At 51.8% G+C, this 8,138-nt stretch overlaps 1 pseudogene; it reads left to right on the forward strand.

The window, feature by feature from the left end:
- Window positions 1-6,417: 6,417 nt before the first annotated feature.
- Window positions 6,418-7,928, forward strand: LOC131479652 (PAN2-PAN3 deadenylation complex subunit PAN3-like; annotated as a pseudogene).
- Window positions 7,929-8,138: the final 210 nt, after the last annotated feature.

Raw genomic sequence — 8,138 nt, forward strand, 5'->3', positions numbered from 1 at the left:
CAGACCTGACTTCCTTGTGTACTAGACTAGCCAGTGCAGGGTCTAGCTCAGTCTGTCACCCACAGGAGCTTACACACACACACACACACACACACACACTGGTGGTTGCAGTTGCTGGGTCAGTTCTGTCTCCAGCCGTGGTTTTTACACAAACCAATGGATGCTGCACCCCAGCCCAAATTTGTCTACCAAATATTTGACCTGCATGTACACCAGCAGGAAACAAAACCCAATCAGTGTGCCTCCTACTAACTCCCACCAAGCCCACCTCGGCCACTGGTTCCATGATGGTGTGTGTGGTGAATGGTCCAGTCTGCCCTGCACCCCATTCAGCTTTCATACATACCAACAGGTGCTGCAGCCTAACTCAACCCAACCAACCACACCATCTAGCCGGCACTTATGCCAGCAGATGCCAGGGTAGGCGGGAGAGTGTGGCACTGGCGTTCCAGACTGGCACTGGTTTGAGTCCTGGTAGCTCTACTTCCAGTCCAGCTTCCCACTTATGTCCTAGGAAGGCAACATAGGTTGGCTCATTGTTTAAGCCCTCATCCATGTGGCCGACTTTGAAGAAGTCCCTGGCTCCTGGCTTCAGGTATGACCAGCTCAAGCCATTGCGTCCTTACAGAGAGTGAACAAGCAGATGCAAGGCTTTTCCCTCTCTGTCTCTCCTTTACTCTGTAACTCTGTGTTTCAAATAATTCTTTAAAAAACAAAGTCTTTTAAAACATGAGGAGGCCATACACTTACATGAACCATGTTTGGGAATGGAGTGGGCACGGAAGCACAAGATGGGAAAGAAATGTTACTGCCCTCTGTCCTGTGTCCACAGAAAAAGACAAAGAGCCTCACCAGGCTGCCAGAGCACACAGGAGCCCGAGAAGGACAGTGGTTTGCTTCCATACCAGTCCAGGTACCAGTCAGGGAGGTGCACCTCGGGTAGGGGTCACCTGATTGATAGATAGGCAGGTGGGATTTACATAGACTAGGGAGGTGTGGCTACCCAGCTTGTGATCCCAAGCTAGCTGCATAGCTGCCCCTGCATTCACTCCTCAGAGATTTCTGAACTTAATCTTGAGGGCTGCCCCAGGGCACAGACCCATCACACCTTCTGCAGTTACTTCCTGCTGATCAGGGACATAGGACTTGTTCGTCCTGGCTTCAGAAATGTTTCTGTCTCAGGTCTCTGAAAAGACAAAGAACTTCTGCTCGGTGCCAATGGCTTTGTTCCCACATCAGGCCCAGTGCTCTGAGACGCTATTGACTGCTGAGGTCTTTGGAGGGTTCAGAGGAGCAGGCTGTCTAACTTTTCATGTGCACCTGACTATGTTCTTCACCTTGGCACAGGGGTCAGTAACTGAGGCGGGCCCGTGATGGACCGTGTGGGCTGAGGCCAGACCACATACCCGCCTCTCTGCTCCCTGAGATGTGTGGTCCTGAGGGGTTTGAGGCTAACATGAACTGGAAGCACAGGCTGTTTCCTGACATTACAGGTGATTAGCGTATCTCGCTCCTGTAGCAGGTGCAGTGGTCTGAGCCAGGGAGCCCTGGAGTGCTGGTTCTTCAACACCCCTGCCGGCATGCACCTGCCTTCATGTGACTGAGCGCAGCCAAGAGAGCTGAGACACGGCAGAGCACAGACCCTCTGAGGCTCTAGCCCATGTTCTCTTTCCTGGCTGCCAGGTGAGTGCTCAGGACAGAGGTAGGACCTGGAAGGCCACGTGGCCCTGGGATGTCCATTCTTCACAGCAGACTCAAAAAAAAAAAAAAAAAAAAAAGGAGAGAGAGAAGAAGAAGAAGGAGGAGGAGGAGGAGGAAGGCAGGCAGGCATTGCAGGTGTTGAGGTGGTATTCACAGCAATTGCCTTGCCCTCTACAAGCGACTAAACATCTCACCCATAAAGACAAGAACAACTCAAACATTACTAAACAATTCAGACTACTTGTTCACAAAGAAGCGAACTTCAGGCTTTATTTCATCCTTATCCTCATGCTTGTATCTGCCAATCAGCAGTCCTCCTGTAAGAAGGTGCCATCAGACCCCCTGCCCTGGACCTACCCCAGAGGCTGACATACCCCCTCAGGTGGGGAGACCCCCCCAAAAAAGAGGCAGCAGTCCAACCTCTTTCCAGCCCCCCTGGCCCAGGAAACCCACCCAAGCGGCTATAGGCATAGAATCTCAATTCAAAGTGCCTGAGACAGGGGAACAACTCCTTCTCTCCCATCCTGGTGATGGCTCTGTACATGCGCTGTGGGGACAGACACCAGCTGCATGGGTATCTCCAAAGTCCTATTCACTGAGGAATACCCCAACCATGCCACAGTGATGGACCAACCCTGAGCTGGTTTCACACTAAGATCCCCAGAAGGACTGGGAACCAGAGGGAAAAGACCCTTGCACTCCACGTGTTTAGAGCAAGGTACAAGAAACAGGAGAGTCAGAGAGCAAGGTCCTTCATCTCCAAGGATTTAGTACTAAGTGAAAAAAAAGTAAATGTCAATGAGAAAAGAGGCCATCAGTGTTTCCCAGGGAGCTGTCTAAGATGGTGCAGAGTGCTAGGTGCCCTCTGTGGGGATGAGGATCCAGGTTAAGCAGAGCTGTGGAGCGCTGGCCCTCACCTGGTACACAGTGGGCTGGATCCAGCCATTCTTCTTGCACAGGGTGCAGATCTCAGCCACCTCCCAGGAGGAGTGGTTGGACACACCCAACTCCACAAACTTGCCCTGTGGAGATAAGCTGTGCTCAGCACTAGTATAGGACAGGAAGTCAGGTAGGGTGAGCCCCAGTTCACTCGGGGACTGTCCTAGTTGACCTTCTACCCCTTGGTATCAAGATGACAAGGAGCAGAGTCCGCCCTGAGGCCGGGGCCACCCTCACCTCCTGGTGCAGCTCATTGCAGGCACGCAGTGTCTCTTCTGTGGGGGTGCTGTGTCAGGTATGTGCAGGTAGAAGCTGTCCACCCGTGGACACTGCAGCCGCTGCAATGGGGTCTCCAGCTGGGTCCGCACACTGTCAGGCTTCAGTGTCCCTCCATCCAGGGGATGTGCCTTGGGGGCAATTTTCACTAGGAGGCAACAGACATGGAGGTCAGGCCGACTGGTCACATACTGCACTGTGTCCAGTGGAACACAGGAGAGCACTGCAGACTGCCCATCCCAGCTTCGGCTCTCAGCTCCAGAACCTGGCGCTGTACCAACTGCTTAGGGTCCCATTGATCTAATTTTTATTTGGTTACTTGGGCTTCTGATGTCTTATCTAAGAAACCATCATCTGGTTTGGTTATGGGGTTTGGAGTAAAGGAGCCCTCAGCAGCGTGATGGCTGCAGGGGTACCTGAGCCAGGTCAGGCCCAATGCTTGGCACTCAGGCCATGGCCACTGCTGCCACTGTGTGAGCGAGTCCTGGGCTTTCCCAGTCCCAAGAGATTTCTCCCCTCATGGTAAGTACACCATAAGTGAATCTTGGGAACTGGATTAGGTCCTTGGCTCCACCCTGTCACCGCCATTTGTGGCAGGAGGAGTCTAGTGGGTGTTCAGCCACAGGGCTTGTATAAAAGGAGCTCTCAGCAGCATGGCGGCTGCTGGATGTGCTTGAGTCAGGTCAGACCCAATGCTTGGGACTGTGGCCATGGCCACAGTTGCCACACTGTGAGCAAGTCCTGGGTTTTGGGCAGTCAGCATGCCAAGTGGCAATAGGCTCTGCCAGCTGGCCACCCAGCGGTGACCTCTAGACCAATGTAATATGTAATTGCTGCCTCGGGACATCCATGGATAAGGTCAGAATGCTACATCCTCCAGCTCATACAAAGGCCAAGACAGAGTGGCAGGCTATGCCAGGCAAGTGTCTAGCACCTGTTGGAGTATGTGAGATCTGGGTCAGGGAGTGGGACAAGTGAGGGAATCTGGGAAACTCCTCTATTGGGATCACAGTTCCCACTGGTGAGCATGTGTTCCACACCTGGGTGTTGGGCAGCCTGAGTAGGGTAACTCCAGCTGATGGCTAATGTGTGGTTTGGTTTTGGAGGGGGGCGACCAGGCAGGGCCGAAACAACTTCACCTCACCAGCAAGAGCAGAAACCAGGCTGGAGCACAGGTCAAGCTCAGCTAGGTTGTCACACCCACCAGTTTGCATGAGCCAGGGATGGGATCAGATGGAGCAGGGCCAGCTTCCAGCACTCACCAATGAGTGGTGGGGCTTGGGGTAGGCTGGGTCAGGCAAGGCTACAGCATCTAAGGCAAAGGTCATGCCAAGATGGGTCAGAGCAACCACTGCCATGTGTAAGATTTATAGCTGGTAACAGACCCGGTTGGGGAACTTAGGGGATGCCCTTGCTGGGTTGTGGTTCCCATTGGTAAGCACGGGGCTGGAATGGGAGCCACGCTCTGGTCTGGACAAGGCTGCAGGGTCCCTTAGCACAAGTGTGGCCTGGGGCTGAGTACGCTGGACTGGGCTAGACCCCAGCACCCACTGGTGTTCCTGAGTACCAGGATATGTGTAGGATGGGCTAAGCTAGGTTTTTGCCCGAGCTGAGCCTGGTATGAGCTGTGTCTGCATGTGGACCAGGCTAGACTGGGCTGTAGCACACAACAATAATAACCACAATGGATTGAAGGTCAGTCAGGCCTGTTCCTGCTAGTTGAGGTGGTGGACTGAGTAGGGCTGACCCATGGATCTACACGTGTACTTGAGATCTGGATTTGAGAAAGGTTCTGGTGGAGGAGCCTGGGAAACTGCTCTATCAGGACACAGTTCATGCAGGTGAGCACAAGAACCATGATAAGGGAACAGCCCAGTGCAGACCAGGGAACAGTACCCACCAGCACACATATGGCTCAGGTTGGTGGTGAACCAGGAAGGGCCAGTTCACATCACCCACTAGCGTATCCAAGCACCAGAATGGAGTGTGGGTCAGGCTAGGTTCGGTCGCAACACATACCAGTACACATGAGGGCTTGGACTGGGTGCCGGTTGGGCTGGGCTAGGCTGTAGCACCCAGCAACCTGAGCTGGAATTGTGGGTGGACTGGGCTACAGCACCCACTGGCAAAAGCAGGCCACGGTGCCCAATCAACACGCACAAGACCCGGGGTTGAGGGCACAAAGCTGGTAGGAGGATATGGAGGGTTCTCTTGCTGGAACACCACTCCCACTGGAGAGCATGAGTTGGGATGGGGGCAGACCAGAACTGGCAAAGCAGCAACACCTGTTGGCCTTATGTAAGCAGGACCAGGGAAAAACCAGGCTAGGTTAACTGTTGCTACTGGTGCAAGTATAAGTCAAGTATAAGCCAGAGTGGGCGTGGGTTGGTAGGGCTCTGCTGCAGCATCAGCTGGCAGATGTTAGCACAGGGGGCCTGATTCTGTCATGGCAAACTGCAGAACCACCTGAAGAGAGTGCATGATCCAGGAGTGGGAGAGGGCCGAGGAGGGAAACAGTGGGCACCTCCCTCCTGGGTTGCCACTCCATCTGGTGAGCAGGAGAACCAGGACTGGGTCAGCCATGGCTAGACATAGAATGGCACCTGTCAGCAGGTATGTGGGCTGGCTAGTGGAGCTGGTTGGGTTGAACTAGGCTTCAATGCCCATTGACATGTATGTGAGCTGAATGGGATGTGGGACAGACTGGACCAGTCTGCTGTACATATTGACAAGCACCAGAACCAGAGCAGGGGTGGGCCTGATGAGGGTTATTGTGGGTCGCCCTAACTAGGCTGCAGCTCCCACTGGTTTACATGGACAAGTGTGTGGTGGGCCGGATTGGGATGGGCTCCAACACCCATTGGTTTGTGTAGAAGACAGGGCTGGAGGCAGAACTGACCCAGCAATGGCAACCATCAGTATATGCATAGGCTGGTAGGGACTTCAGACTGTGCCGGACCTTGTACTGGCAAGCAGAACCCAAGAATCTGGTCTGGGATCACTTCAGATGAAGTTTCTTTGGGGATCCCCCCTAGTTAAACCCCAACCATGAAGAGAATTGCAGGTTCTGTGGTCTGACCACGGAATCCATGTGTCAAAGCTGAACCACCTTAGTCTCAGACAGAGCAATGGACATTGTATCCAGGTGCGCATGCAGAATATGACAGTTCATTGGACCTTGTAGAGGCCACCTGGTACCACAACAGAGGACAGAACAAATTGACCAACTACTCCAGACACATGTTGGCAGTGAAAATCTGGGCAAGTGGAGACACTAAGTTGTACTATGTCAGCCAGTGGATGGCTGGAGAGATTTCATTGTGCTTGGAATGGCGAGATTGGCAGCAATTCAGAACAGTTGAACTATCAAAATCACTGAGCAGTATCCTTGAAGCATGCCCCACTCCAGGGACCCTGGGATGGTTGGAGGGTGGGTGTGGCTTTTCCCTTTGTCTCTTCCCTTCCCATAGATACAGCACAGAAAAAGGAGAATGTGAGAGGCTAGTTCCAATGGGATCAAAGGCATGGAAAGCAAAGAACCCTATTGGCTGCCTTGCCGACAGGTGTAAATCAGGAGTACCCATCAATATGGTTTGGTGGAACAGAGCCACAGAATACAATTTACAGACACCAAATCCTGCTGCAAGCGAGTTTATTCCTAAAGGAGGATCAACCTCCAGGCTGAGCAACGTGTCCCAGTCAAATATGTCTGCCTTCTCTCAAGTTTTCTCTCACCCACCCATGGGAAGCCCCGCTACTGCTGGATTAGCACCAGGAATGTCACTGTCTGCTGGATCTTCTCCTCTTCATTTCCCGAAGATTACTCCACATACTTCTCCTGCCCCCAGGAGAAGAAGTCACACTCCAAATCCAGCCAGTTACTTGGTGCCTTCTAGTGCCTCTACACCTGTTAATAATCCTGTTTCTCAGAACCCATCTTCTGGTCAGGTGATCCAAAAGGAAACTGTTGGTGGGACAACTTACTTCTATACAGACACAGCTCCCGCACCATTGTCTGGAATGGTATTTCCAAACTATCGTATTTATCCTCCAACTGCACCTCATGTTGCTTACATGCAACCAAAAGCAAATGCACCTTCCTTCCTCATGGCTGATGAACTTCGACAGGAGCTGATCAACAGACATTTAATAACAATGGCTCAAATTGATCGAGCAGATATGCCAGCGGTTCCTACAGAAGTTGACAGCTACCATAGCCTGTTCCCGCTAGAACCACTGCTGCCCCCAAATCGAATACAAAAATCAAGTTTTTTTGGGATATATTACATCTTGCTACAAAGCTGTAGCAAAGATGATCTGCCATATTGCCTGCGAAGGATACATGGTTTTTGTCTTGTTAACACAAAGTGCATGGTGTTGGTTGATATGTGGGAAAAAATCCAGCACTCAAATATTGTAAGCTTGCATGAAGTGTTTGCCACTAAAGCATTCGCTGAGCCTTCTCTTGTGTTTGCGTATGATTTCTATGCTGGAGGAGAGACTATGATGAGCACTTTAATGACCTCAATGCTGATGCCTATTTCACAAAGAGAAAAGGGGGTCAACATGATGGACCATTGCCCAGACAGCATGCCGGATTGTTGCCAGAACCTCTTGTTTGGGCTCATATTGTCCAACTAAGTTGTGCATTGCATACCATTCATACAGCAGGACTGGCTTGTCGAGTTATGGACCCAACAAAGATTCTAAGAACAGGCAAGACGAGGCTACGAGTAAATTGTGTTGGAGTTTTTGATGTTTTAACATTTGATAATAGTCAAAATAATAATCCACTAGCATTAATGGCTCAGTACCAGCAAGCAGATCTGATATCATTAGGAAAAGTTGCATTGGCTTTGGCTTGCAACTCTTTGGCAGGAATTCACCTCGTCCACTTGGGTTCCTTGAGGCCCTGCACACTGCAGACGTCCATCCTGCATCCTCCTGTGGCTGCAGTGTCATGCCGTGTGACTGTGTGCTCCACGTGGTTTATCCATTGCTCACTTGGTTGACACTGGGGGCTGTTCCCACTTTCTAGCTGTCATGAGTGATGCTGCTCTGAAGATCCATGGACAAGCTTTGATGAGGACACAGGCTTCATTTCTCTGACGGTAGCACACACATCCAATGCCTGGATGGGCCCATGCCTCTCTGTATTGAACCTCTGAGTGGCTCCCAGCCTGCTTTCCAGATGGCTCTTCCAGTTCCCTCTCAAGCAGCAG

This window comes from Ochotona princeps, chromosome 2, assembly GCF_030435755.1.
Source record: "Ochotona princeps isolate mOchPri1 chromosome 2, mOchPri1.hap1, whole genome shotgun sequence".
Classification (NCBI taxonomy): domain Eukaryota; kingdom Metazoa; phylum Chordata; class Mammalia; order Lagomorpha; family Ochotonidae; genus Ochotona; species Ochotona princeps.